This window comes from Dermacentor albipictus, chromosome 2 (assembly GCF_038994185.2).
Source record: "Dermacentor albipictus isolate Rhodes 1998 colony chromosome 2, USDA_Dalb.pri_finalv2, whole genome shotgun sequence".
Taxonomy (NCBI): Eukaryota; Metazoa; Arthropoda; class Arachnida; order Ixodida; family Ixodidae; genus Dermacentor; species Dermacentor albipictus.
The window spans coordinates 205,429,393-205,442,855 of record NC_091822.1 but is presented as its reverse complement, the minus strand read 5'-3'; the positions used below and the strand labels follow the sequence as shown (position 1 = coordinate 205,442,855).

Here is a 13,463-nt window from a genome sequence, read left to right as displayed (position 1 = left end):
TCTTCCTGTTGATCTACACGTGTTAATAAAATCCGACGGCACCACTTTTTGCGTATTGCGAGTGCGAAAGCTTTGATGTCCAGCTAAATGCCGCTGAGCGGTGCATCGAGTTATCAACTCCTCGCGGACAAGCGCTTCGATGGGCCTTGCCGAGGCGCTGTGGGAACGCAGGCGAGACGGACGGGGAACGCGAGGGTGGCCCCCCCCGCGTCACCCCACGCAAGCACAGTCCGCACTGCTGCGAACGTCTCAGCCGAATTTCGCTGTCGCGCGCGGCGCGTAGAGCTCGCAGCGCTAACTCACCTGCTTTTTTCTTCTTTTCTCAAACGCCCTCTTATCCACAGAAGTCTGCTCCTCACTTTTTTGTGTATGCTTTATTTCGTAAAATAGCAGATTCCGAGACGCGGCTTCTATTGGCCAATAACTGACGTCACTCGAGAAGGGTGCTTGGATCAGAGCGCCTCGTCCTGCTATTACTGTGTATACTTAAGTTTAATAAACTAGCTGAAGTAAGCTAAAAGCTGCCTTCGAATTTCGACAATTACTTACTTCCAGAAGGGGCGGACTATCGCCTGCTTATGCTTGTCCGTGGCCGCCCGCGTAGCGATTAAAGTGTGGCCCCCCTGCTCGTCGCTGTCGTCGCGTCTCGCTAATTGCTACTAGTTTTGAACACTAACCTCGGACCACGCAAAACCACACGCACGCTTACCAGCGCGCGCTCTCCTGACCGGTCCTGGGGCCGTATGACGTAAAACTATTCCAATGTGGTATTATTCCGATCTCCTGACGTCAAATTTGCTTAACCGCCGACGCCTGCATCGGGCGGTGACCCGCACCGTTGTCTGAACAGACCAATCAAACGCTCTCCTAGAATTATAGGAGGTCAATTTGGTTTGCTTTAAAAACGAATAATATTGCCTATGCTGAGCGGCTTGTCCTATATCTAATTGGCTGATAAGAGGCGAGGAGCACCCTCAAGTTGGGAGGCATTCGATGGGGCCGAGCCACTGCAGTGAAAATCGATAACCGGATGAAGAAGGTGGCGCCGGCGTCTGTGATTGGTCCGCCTTCCCTTACTTCGCTTGCAGTGCATGCTTGTCGAAAATCGCGGCGGCATGCAACGGAAGGTTAACAATGCCGCTAAAAAGGATCCTCAGCAAAGAAAAGTTGGCTGAGCGAGGTCGTAAACGTGCCGAAAGTACTCGGAAACGCTACATGTCCACGAAAAAAGTTTTATTGTACGCAAATAAACCCATGCTCTCCGGCAGGTGCGAGTAGCCAGTGCCCGAGTGATCGGCGGCATCCATCTTTTATTCCTTTCGGAAGTCAAGTCAAGTCAATTTATTTCAGCATTTCTTCAGCACGGGGCAGCCTGCGGATAATGAGAGAAAAATTCCGTTTTGTTCGGCATATGAATGCATCTTTAACGCGTACACGTCACTATGACGCAGTGAGTTTTCGCGGTTTTGCGACGTCGTGTGACCGGCAGGTGAAGTGGGTGCAGCCCGAAAACTTTTGACCAATAGCCGAGGGCCAATGGCGAAGAGACGCAGAATCAGAAATAACAATTTCTCTTTTGTTCAGTCCAATCATGCATAATCAGAGGCTACACGGCGTATCAGATGAGAAGCGATCGCAGTTTGCGTGACGTCGCGTTACTGACAGTCGAAGGTGGGCAAACCAAAAAAGTTTTGACCAATCGCGGATGACTGATTGCAGAATTGGAACAGAAAAGTTTGAAATAGTTATACGCTGTAGCTGCCCTGGTTAGGCACCTTAGCAGCCTTCGCTTAGTAATGAGAGCACAGAGGACACCAAAAGAGGACGAAGACACAGCGCTGTGTCTTCGTTTCTCTATCGGTGTCTTACGTGCTCTTATTACTAGGCACCTCGTCACGCAGTACTAACCAGGCCACCAGTGTGTTCTTTCGATATTCAATGTATTATACCAGGTGTTAATTTTTTTAGATCATACATATTTTATAAAGTCGCCTGTGGCGTATAGCATAATTTGAGCCATTGAGCTTGATAACAAAAGAGGCGGACATTACTTGAATGAGAAATGAAAATGTATAATGGACTAAGCATGCACTAATTAGCCTTTAAATTAGTTACATAACGGCACGTATTCCTATTTACGAATTGTAGCCGGTGAGTTCACAAGGTGTATCCAGATCGAATTTGCATTATGGCACCACTTTTTAGATATTAATACGCGAAGCTGGCGATGAAACACTTTGGTGTCCCAGTTTCGCTCTTTTTTTTTCTTTTGCTTCAATGCATAACACGAAGTTTTCTTGAGACAGTAGCAAGTGGGACAACTGTACACTTTTGCACCGCAACTCGTGACAGCACGCATTAACAAACCGGTGCGGTCTTGAGTATTCGCTCCGAGTATATGTGCCTTGCAAGCTCACCGGCTAGGGTTCGGAAATTTCAATATGTGCCGTGAAATAAATAATTTAAAAAAGGTATTTAGTGAATTTGGTAATTAGTAGATTATGATTTCTCGTGCGAGTAACGCCTTGGAGTAATCCCGCCCAGTGACTGCAATCACGGCATAATTGCCACAGGCGACTTAGAGCAAAATTTAAAAAAAAAAGGAAACAGCCCACACATTCAGCACTGGCTGGCGTTGAGCGAACAAAAGCTTGTTGCGTTTTTAAGCCGCATTTGTACGACAGTGACCCACAATGCATTGCATTTCCCACATCTCGCACGCATGTAAACGGTACTAATGCACTGTAGACAATGGACTGACGCAGCGCTTAATTTGCACGTTACGTTCAAATAAGGTGCTCATTCGCCTAGTTATTATTCTATTAGGTTTGTTGCAGCACGATATATTGCGAATCAGTAAACCACAACGACAACAGACAATGACGAAAGGCCGACAGGTCTAGTATGGAGGCAGAAATGCTCCCAGTGGACGTGGCATCAGCGAGGGGGGTGTTGGAAGACAAAGGAGAGCACAGCGCCTGCAGCGAAGCCTCCGCGCAGGAAGTAGCGGAGGGATAGCCGAACCCGTTTCTATTTGTGGTTTTGTTAATGCGGTTTTCTTAAATTTATCTTTTGTGCCTGACGAAGAGGATTTCAAGACATGAGTTCGTCAAATATGATTTCCGAGCATTTCCCTTTACCATTACATATTCCTGTGAGTGACTTCGTTTGTTGAACTAGACCTTTCTCTCCAAGAAGAAATCATTGCTCGTGTTTGTCTGGGTTACAAGAAAAATACCGAGCTTGGGGCTCCGAGACAGAGAGAGCCCGATTTGCCCCCGGTGTTCCTGCCAGAGAACAAAACTCCCGATTTCTCCATTATCTTCGTTTTACAGCGAAGCTGTTAGCCTCTCGGTGGTCGGCATTTTTCGTGTCAGTCGGCGAACAAAAATAATCATCATCGACGGCTCATACACCCATAAGCAATTGCACCCACACCCATTGCAGAGGCGATACAAGCACTCAGCAAGGTGAAGCCAACAGCGCACATACACATCACGCCCACAACATATAGAACGTTTTGAATAAAGCAGCAGCTCAAAACAAGCATCTATAATCGTCAGGAATGCAAGCAAGAAATGCGCCTCGATAAGGCGCAGGCTAGAAGCGTTCAGCAAAGCGAAGCGAACAGTTCACACATTCTTTGAAATCAGCCATGTAGAGCATACGCTTAAATAAATAACAAGCTCGAAACAAGCATCCGAAGCGTCAGTAAAGCACTGCATCAGCAGCTGTAGCGGTGGTCTGGCAAGCTGGACGCCCACTTTCGCAGGGCCGGGATGGCGAGTCAATTTTTAAAAAGAACTGCTACCCTCCAAGTTTAAAAGAACATATAAAAGCTAAAAAGGAGGAATCCTACACATATGATTAGCGGTTCAACCGCTTATGGAACACGCACACGCAGAAAACGGGATAACTGTTTGCCGGTTTTGTTTGCGCTAGAGCGGCGCGTATTACCAACACGAGCCCGCCAAGTTTTGTTCGCAGACGGCGGATAAAAATGCTCATGTCCACAATATTTATATCGGCAACGAGAAAAGTGACTTGTGTTAGTGACTCACCAGGAATCTCGCAACGCCTTGCCTTGTTCTTCTCACCAGATCGGTGAAGAAAATTACAAAGGTTATCCGTATGAAACGAAACATGGAGAGCGCACCCTTCCTAGTAGAGCTGAAAAATGTGAGTTGCGGACAGTAAGGAAGTTTATCGAGAACGAAAAGTTTACAACGATTGGCTTGCTCTTCCTTGTCCGCATATCCACCTCTTGAGCCGAAGACGGTGCTCGGATCCCTGAGGACACACCGTTGCCGGTATTAGCCGCCAAGGAAGAAGAATACTGAGATCGACAAATGGCGTCCCAGTGACTCGAACGCAACTGACTTTTGGGAAAACAGAATATTATAGCATTTGAACCACATGCGGAGCCGAATCTCATAAGCTTCACAAAGCTCAAGAGGCAAGGAACTGCGCAACTATGTCAAAACTTGGCATGGCCATTTGTTTGACAGCACCGACGGCAGCCTGCAGTAATACTTCCGTCCCTTTCTTGCTCGCGAAGAAAGCTCGACAAAGGATAGCCTCGCCGCCGTTAGTTGAGCCAGTGAAGCAAAAGAGAGAAAAAAGAAAGGAGCAGAGAGAACAAAAGAAAGCCCGCCTTGCGACGGCTAATCACCAGGTCGCTTCATCATCCCTCGTGCCGCACGACCGGGCCGCGCACTCCCCTATTGGCGTCCATCGAGTCGGGAGGCAAACGTCAGCGTGTTCATTAGAATACTCTGCCGGCGCGTGCGTCGCGCGCATCACTGAAGCGTCGTCCAATCGGGAGTCTTCTCGCCAGGCATTTTCAAGATGTCTCGCTTAGCGGCAGAGGCTGCACAAAGAGTTGCGACACGGCTCTGGTTTTCCGCTTGGATGTGCCGGTTGCTGCCTGGTGTTGTGGCTCAAAGCAGTACGGGGGATAGGCGATGAATAGGGTGGAAAAACTATACAAGAATTCGAAAATAAAGAGAAAAATATGGAGGGATAATATTAGCATACATTACTGAATAATCGTAGTAAACGAGCTCAATTGTCTCAGCTCTGTTAATAGTAATTTTAAGGATATATTAACGAATATGTGCTATTAATACTGTGGGCCAGTCATATGATGATTGAAAAGGGCATTGAGAAAACTAGCATCTGGAAGCCTCTTTGCTTAACTAATAAGATTAAGTCAGGAATTACATGCCAGAGCAGAGACCGCATTGCGTGTTCATCTTCTTCCTCTTCTCGTTTTAATGGCCCGCTCAATACGATTCCATATTTCTTTAAAGTGCCTCCGAAAATATAGTGCTTCTAAAAAATGTTTCAAAACTCGTCATCGTCCGACAGAATTTTCGCCCAGGAGAACCGCCGACCGCTTCAGTCGGCGCCGGTCAGCACGGCCCTTCGCGACGGGTATTGTACGCCGCGGGAAGTTGCCGGGAAGGGAGAGAGGGATCCTTGAACCTAATCCTTATTTATTTATTCACTTATGCCGAGAAATCTTTGCACCATTCCAGGCACATTGAGGTAGCTTGGTAGGTTCTTGTCTCACGTTGTTATGGACTTCTTCGAAGAAAAAAATTTAAGTGGCGATTTAGCAGCGAGTGCCAGATGAATGCATTAGCATTACGTCGCACCTCGTTGAGGTCCTCGATGCGTCGCCTTCACCACATTGCAAAGTGTTGTCCAGGAGCTGACTCGACACACGTCCTGCCTTCTGGAGGAGCGAAGTGCAAACTGACCATGGTGGCAAAAAAGCCTAGGGGAGGCCCCCGCCCAGGTGTGTTAGAGAGAGTGTAGCGGAAGTCAGGTGCTGTGTTTGGTAAACGAGCACTGGGACTCGTGTGCCAAACGTCAATCAATCAATCAATCTTTATTTTCATTCTGTCAATGATACAGAAAGAAGGACTGTGATAAAAAGCTGTTTTTCAGAACAGCTTGACTAGGCCACAGCCCCATGGAAAAATTTCGGAGCGGTAACAGCACTACCGTAAAATAAATAAAAAATAGAAACTTAACAGACAACGTAGTAGTATAGGGCACACACTAAGTAAAGGAAATGCTAAGGTAATACAGAAGGCAGTTTTTTCAGTCGTCAAAAAATAAATACAAAACAGTTTCTTAGAAAAATTAATATCTGGAATGCTATCAAATTACAAATGTCTAGAATAAATACACTGAATGTACAGGAAAAAACAATATAGAAATTAATTTGTTACGAATAGTTACATACAACCAGATGAAACAATTCGATACGGTTATGGATTTGATAAACGAGACAAAGTTTGTGGTATAACCAGTGTTAAGTAGTAGAAATATCAGAGCTATACATCACTGTGTATAACTTGCGGATATCCTGATATGAGCAATCAAATAAGTAAAAATTGTTAAGGTCATAGTGACTGAGGAGGGACGGAAGAGTGTAAGACAGACGCTCTTTTCCGGAGTTTAATCGTACTGAGTCTACTTCCCAATTTTCTCCATGACGCGTGGGATAATTCAAATGCCTAATTCTTAAATTGGCCAGAACACGCAAATTTGTTATGTTCTTACAAGTTTCTAATTTGAATTTTCTGCTTAACGTATAATTGTATATCTAGTGTATTTTAACTATTCCTGAAGTGCAGAATAAAACTTTAGCAGATGAGGCAAAAGGTGCATTGAAAATATGCCTAATACATTTTTTCTGAACCAAGTATATTTGATTAAGATTTGTGACCGTCGTTGTATCCCATACTAGTTGGCAATAATTTAAACGAGAGCTAAAGAGCGAATGATAGAGTAGAAGCTTGATTCCTTTTGGAAGTAAGTATCGAAGCCGACCAATTACACCTGTCACCTGAGCAAATTTTTGCAGAACATGTCTTACGTGGTAATCCCAACTCATATTCGCGGAAAAAAAATATGCCCAGACATTTAAAAATGGTCAACTATTTCAATAGTGTGAGTACTCAGTACTATGTCTTCATGAGGTGGAATAATTTTTTTTTTGGGGGGGGGGGGGGGTGTCGGAATATAACAGCTGTTGTTTTATTTTCGTTAATACGCATAGCATTTGCCGCTGACCATCTCTCTAGCGTTTTCATTGTGTGATTACAAGTTCTGATAAGCTCAAGAATATCATGCCCTGAAAAAAGTATGCTGGTATCATCAGCATATATTATGTATTTCGCCTCGCAATCAATATTTACAATATCATTAAGATAGATATTAAATAATAGTGGGCCTAGAATACTGCCCTCTGGCACTCCACACAGCAAAGGTTTCATTCCGGAAATAGAGTCGCTTATCTGAACGACCTGCTGTCTGTTCGATGAGTAAGAGTCAATAAGCGTTAGGGCTTGTCCACGAATACCATTGCAATGCAATTTCTTTAACAATATTTTATGGTTTACTAAATCAAAGGCCTTTGAAAAATCAATAAAAATGCCGAGAACGAGCGCCTTATTTTCAAATTGTTTAAGAATATACTGTTTTTGCTCCAGGAGTGCCAGTTCAACTGATTTATTTTTCCGAAAACCAAATTGATTAGGTGTAAATAAATTATATTTATCAATGAAACTTGAAAATCGTGAGTGCAGAATATTTTCGAAGGCCTTTGAGAACACAGGCAAGATAGACACGGGTCTATAATTGCCAAGGTTATTTCGGTCACCTTTTTTGTAAAGCACGGTCACTTTTGCTATTTGCATGTTTAAAGGAAAGACAGAGTTAGTTAAACAAATGTTAAAGATATCGGCTCAAATCGGCGCGATAACATCAGACACGTCTTTGACAGGACGTATTTGAATTCCGTCGATATCACAACCGGCGCTATTTTTTATACTTTTTATTGTTGATAAGACTTCGTGGGCTGTGACAGGACACAAGTACAATGACTGAGCGTTGTGAGTACTTACGTATTCGCACGCATCAGCCGGGGTTCCGGTCGTTATGATACTAGTGAAAAAACTATTAAATGCGTCAGCCAAAGCTGATCCATCCATATCAATACCGTCTACTTCTAGTTTGGAAACACGGGCTGTACAATAGCCGCGATGAAGGAGTGTGTTTAATCTAGACCACAGTACGTCAGAACGATTGCCAGGAACTTCAAGATATGTGGAGTGATACTGAGTTCTCGCGGATCGCAAGCATTTTGTAAGTTTGTTACGATAAGACTTGAAGGCCAGCCAGTCCTCCGGTAAATGAGTATGTAGGAATGTTCGGTAAAGTTTATCTCTTGTTTTGATTTGATGACGAATCTCTGGCGTTATGCATGGTTTTCATGTTTTACAATTTAATCTGCGCTCTTTTAATAGAAAATTCAAATGATATAATCGCTTGAAAATTGCAATAAATTTATTGTAAGCATTGTTTGCGTCAAGAGATTTGCTTACATCGCTCCAATCTGCCTGCAATACACTGTTACGAAATGCACTGAGCGCCACAGGTGTAATTAACTGAAACTTAATTATTCGAGGCTTTGCTCTACTTTGTGTCAATAGCTCCGCACATAAAAATATTGGAAGATGGTCACTGATACAACATGACAAAACACCTGACCTAATATTATTCTCAGACAAATTTGTAATAAAAAGATCTAGGACTGACTCGCATTCAAGTGCCACTCTCGTGGGTATGTTAATTGTATTTATGAAACCATTAGACAGTATGATAGTATTAAAGTCACGGCTAACAGAACCTGTAGAACTGACGTCAATATTAAAGTCTCCCCCAGCAATTATTGTATACTTATTTTCTGCCATATATGAAAGGAATTGATCATAAAATCAAGTCGTCAATCAAATCGTCATCGCGGCCAGAGCAACCACACTCGGGAAGCTCTCGGTGTTGATCTCGGCCTCCAAAAAGTGAGAAGATATCTCGGCCGGGGTCCTTCTAGAATCACATATACCGTTCGCGAGACAAGCTGAGTTTGATGAGCAGTGTGTGAGATTGAAAGCTGTGTTTTTAATGCAAAAGCATTAAATGCCCCATAAAGTGATAAATCCGGCATGTGGCGTTAACACACGGTGGTACCAAAACCCACGTGACCGAGTGACGACGTCACGTTCCCAGTACTGGAGCTGCTGCAGCTCGACCTGTGAAATCTCACGGCGAACACCCACAGCATCGCACAGACGCCGGGGCCCACACCCGAAAAATTCACTTTGCCCAATTCGAAAATTGAGTTGACCCACATTCAAAGCCGACCTAGCCCACTCCCAAAATTGACTTGACCCACCACCAAAATTTGGATGGCCCACCCTCGAAATTGTCTATATCCAATTCGAGCACATGACCAAGTGAAAAGTATCGCGCGCGAGAGTCATACTGCTTTCGCATTCAATGCGCGTTAAGTGCCCTTGTAACTTGTTGGTCTGTGAGTGTTAGTGTCAGCCAGCAGTGGAGGCACTCACGTAATCACGTCGCGGGTCTTCGTCGTCTTTTTGAACTTGACACGGAAAAACACAGGAGGGCGTCTGCTTCACTAAAACTGTGACAGAAGTTTCATAGGTCTTGTTCTGACGCGCGTCAGCAGCGCACACTTTAGGCGACTCGTAGCGATGCAAGTTCAAAGCTCCATTTGCGCCGTCTGCGAACCGATTGGAGATGCGAAGGAAGACAGGCGCATCCATATGGCTGCACGACGTCAAGGCCTCTCTTTCCTCCCCAAAACCAACGGTGATCCGGAACAGACGACCGCCAGTTGCACTACATACATGCACGCTCTTTTGAGCTCTCCCGTCGCCTTTCAACCTCTCCGACCGACTTCACGCACTCGATACACATACACTTTGTTCTTTCAGCCACCGTCTTCACCCGTTCTCGTGGTCGGCGGTCTTGCGCCGATACAAAGGCGCCCGCGCAAAGGGCGCGCACTCGGGCGCAACCGAGTTGGCTCCTGAGGTGCGAAGGGATCCCATGGCTTTTTTCGCGCCGCCCCCCGTGTGGCGGCGGCGGGATCGGCTGTGCGAGCAGGGCGACGCTCGCGCCGCTGCAGACACCAATGTGATGAATCGGCTTTTTACAGCGACGCTGTTTATGACCAGGTTCTGGCAGATCTCGTCTCCGTGCACACAGACCAACAGTTTTTCATACGTGGGCCGATCCCCTAGATAGTGCTATTCGGGGCCGATCCGCGGCGGAAGTAAAGCAGGCGATAAGCATTCCCCATACGTGGGCCGATCTCGACGGTAGTGCAATGCCGCGCCGACCCGCCGCGGAGGTGCAGTTCGCCATTAAGGGGCCCAAATTCACAGCTTCGCTGATCATCATTCTTCACAGAGGGGAAGGGCATTGAATATTTCTTTGTTATTTTTTTATTGCGAGAGCAACTGTATAGACACTCCAGGCGCATTGTTGTTGTCGTCGCCAGTGTGATGCTCCGTATAAAGTCCATGGGCGATAACACCATCTCCGCGCGCCGTATGCTGCATGTGTCAGTGAAAATACGCGAGGGTGGCCGACGATCGCGGAGAGCAAACGCGTCGTCTTCCATCGCAAGGAAGGCCGTGGTGGTGTGGGATGGAGAAGGAGGGCGGCGGCGGCTTTGGGCTCCGGCAGCAACTGGGTGATTCCGCGAGAGACGAAACACGCATGACCCCTTGATATTTTTGCTTTGTCTGCTTTTTTATGTGTCATGCAACAATATTCGAACTGTGCGTGACCGAAAATTTTATTCCAGAAAAGCGTTCCCAGCAAGCCAAGAAATAACGGATGGATTGGCGCGCCGACGGCGAGAACTTTCATCGGCGAATTCTCGCCGCCGCTCGTCGAACGCTGCCAGTTCCTCGGGGGAACGCACAACGCGTCCGTTTTACATGAATCAAGTGAACGGAAACGAAGCCGATGCAGCGCGCGCGAGACCTTTTCCCGCCCTTTCCCTTCCTCAACGGAAGCGAGACGGCTCTGATTGGTTGCGGAATTCTTGATAATGACTGGGGCTCCGACGCCGGCGCAACTGTCAACTGATCAAACCGCCCTTTCCCGCAGCTGCTCTGCTCTGGGAGCAACTGGGTTTTTGCGTGATCACTACAACGCCACTTGTGACGCAGTAGATGCTTCGCTTGGAAATATTTGAAGGTGTCGGGGCGAGCGTGCTTCTGTTGCTTACGGTAATATTTTCTGATTTAATGGCCGAATTGAATGCAAACTAAAAACGTTCTGTCGAAAAACGTTTTTATGCATTTTAACACGCTTTGCAGTAAATTAGTTCCACGCGTATTTTATGCTGTCCACAAACCAAAAAAAATTTAAAAATTAAACTTGGGCGTTTAACGTGCCAAAACCACTTTCTGATTATGAGGCACGCTGCAGTGGAGGGCTCGGGAAATTTCGACCCCCTGGGTTTCTTTAATGTGCACCTAGGTCTAAGTACACGGGCGTTTTCACATTTCTTCGATCCCGCGATCTCGTGCTCAGCAGCCTAACACCATATCCACTTAGCAACCACGATGGATGTCCACAAACTAAAGAAAAAATGTAAAAAGGTTCCAAAGATGGACGAAATCGGATAAATTTTGCTACTTTGATGCGTCTTGGAGAGTTTTCGATTTCACACAGAAGCTTGAAAGAAGTGTCAAGCATAAAACGTTCTCTTTGCAACATTTGTGCAAAATATTATCTTCCGACGTGAAACACAGGACAAGAAAAAATAGGTAAATAAACAACTTGAAAAATACCATGTTCAAGAAATAAAATTGCAAAAAAAAAACTGCAGTTCCAATTTTCGAAAAACATTTTGATGGAAGTCCGCTTATATCGAGAAAAACGTGGGTGCGACAATATGTTTCCTCATTTGCTTTATTCACTAAATATAACGGGCCAAAGTGGCCATGTTGAGCATGCTGGCTTCAGTACCTTCGGTTGTGGTCTGTCAGGTTTCATTGTACGCAAATCTAGTTGTAATTTCTTTGCTGCTTCAGAACTTCGCTCTGGCAGCTTGTTTCCAACAAAAATGTGCTGTTAGATTTTATTTGTGTCTAGCGTGTGCACTGTCGCCCTCTAAAGTGCTGACGCGTGCTGAGTTAGCAGCCTACAAGCTGCGCGGGCACCGACGCCTCCATTATTCGCTGACACGGCGAGTGCACGTGGTGGCCGACTTCGTGCGCCTGCTGCACACAGCAAGGCAGGCTAGTCCGTAAGTGACGGAGCGCTTCCATAATCGGCAGGTGCGCCATTGTGGAGGCGCTCGTGCAATGGATACCGGCACCACTGCGTGCAATTCACACTGTGCCTTTCTAAAAGGCTGAGTAATTTCCCGAGCCATTTATTTAGTTTCCCGTTATCAGATGTTTTTCGCGTCCCTCACAGATAACGTGTTCCTGTCTTACCTCAACCTCTGCGTTTTCGCTGTCCAAAAAAGTGCAGTGTGACATGGCTGAGCCAAAGGCTGCCTAATTTATTACGTTTTGTCAGGACCTTTCTGACGCCACGCCGAGAACAGCAGAGGTGGCGCCAGACGGGCATTGTCGTTCGATAATGAGCGTGGCCCACAGGTTTTCACAGTGAATAGCTTTAGACGGCCTTGTTACAAAACATAAATTATGGGGCTTTACGAGCCAAAACCACCATCTGATTATGAGGGACGCCGTAGTGGGGGACTCCGGAAGGTTGGACCAGCTGGGGTTCCTTAACGTCCGCCTAAATGTATGTACACGGGTGTTTTCCAATTTCGCCCCCATCGAAAATGCGGCCGCCGTGGCCGGGATTTGGTCCCGCACCCACGTGCTTAGCAGCCCAGCACCAGAGCCATTAAGCAACCGCGGCGGGTTTGGCCTTGTTTGTAGAACATGACACCGTGAGACATCCCGGAATGTCAACCAGGATGGCGGCGCAGCAAAAGCAACAGAAAGAGTGCGGTGCTGTTCAGTGTAAATGTTTCGACTAGGTCAAGCTGCTCACTACACGGGATGCATGTGGCTCATAGCTCGGTCCGATTATTCTACGCCGATTATATACGCGTTCACAAGAAGATTGCGAAGAAAAATAATCTTTAGTTTTGGATGTTGCCTCCCTGCGGAAGCTACTGCCAGAGGCTGAAGATATTCGCGACACCGACGAGGTCTACCAGCACTGCTTTACGTTCCTGGAGGAAATCCCGTCTTCATGTGGTGACACCCGCGATGAAGCAGACGAGGCACTCCTTCAGGAAGAAGGCGCGACTGACGGCTTGAATGGGCACGTCCACCTCTCTTCTGGGGTTTCGCCATTGAAGTCACCATTGACAAACGCAGCAGACGATCTTACCGAAAGAGAAAACGGGCCGAGATCGAAAGGGTCGTGGCGACGAAGACGATACGTGCTCGACTGCTGCATACACACAGTAGCCGCGGTGCATCTTCTGCGGCAGAATGCCGGGCATGCGCTGGCTAGTTAAATCCTATCACGTTGCACGTGCGATTGGACCACATCTTTATTCTCTAGTTTCTGAAAAAAATATGCCAAATATACTA

General features: G+C 46.3%; 1 protein-coding gene across 5 annotated transcripts in view; it reads right to left on the bottom strand.

The window, feature by feature from the left end:
- The window catches only part of LOC135903397 (RNA-binding protein Musashi homolog Rbp6-like), a 1,054,134-nt gene that overhangs the window by 521,477 nt on the left and 519,194 nt on the right, over window positions 1-13,463 (bottom strand). The window lies entirely within an intron of this gene.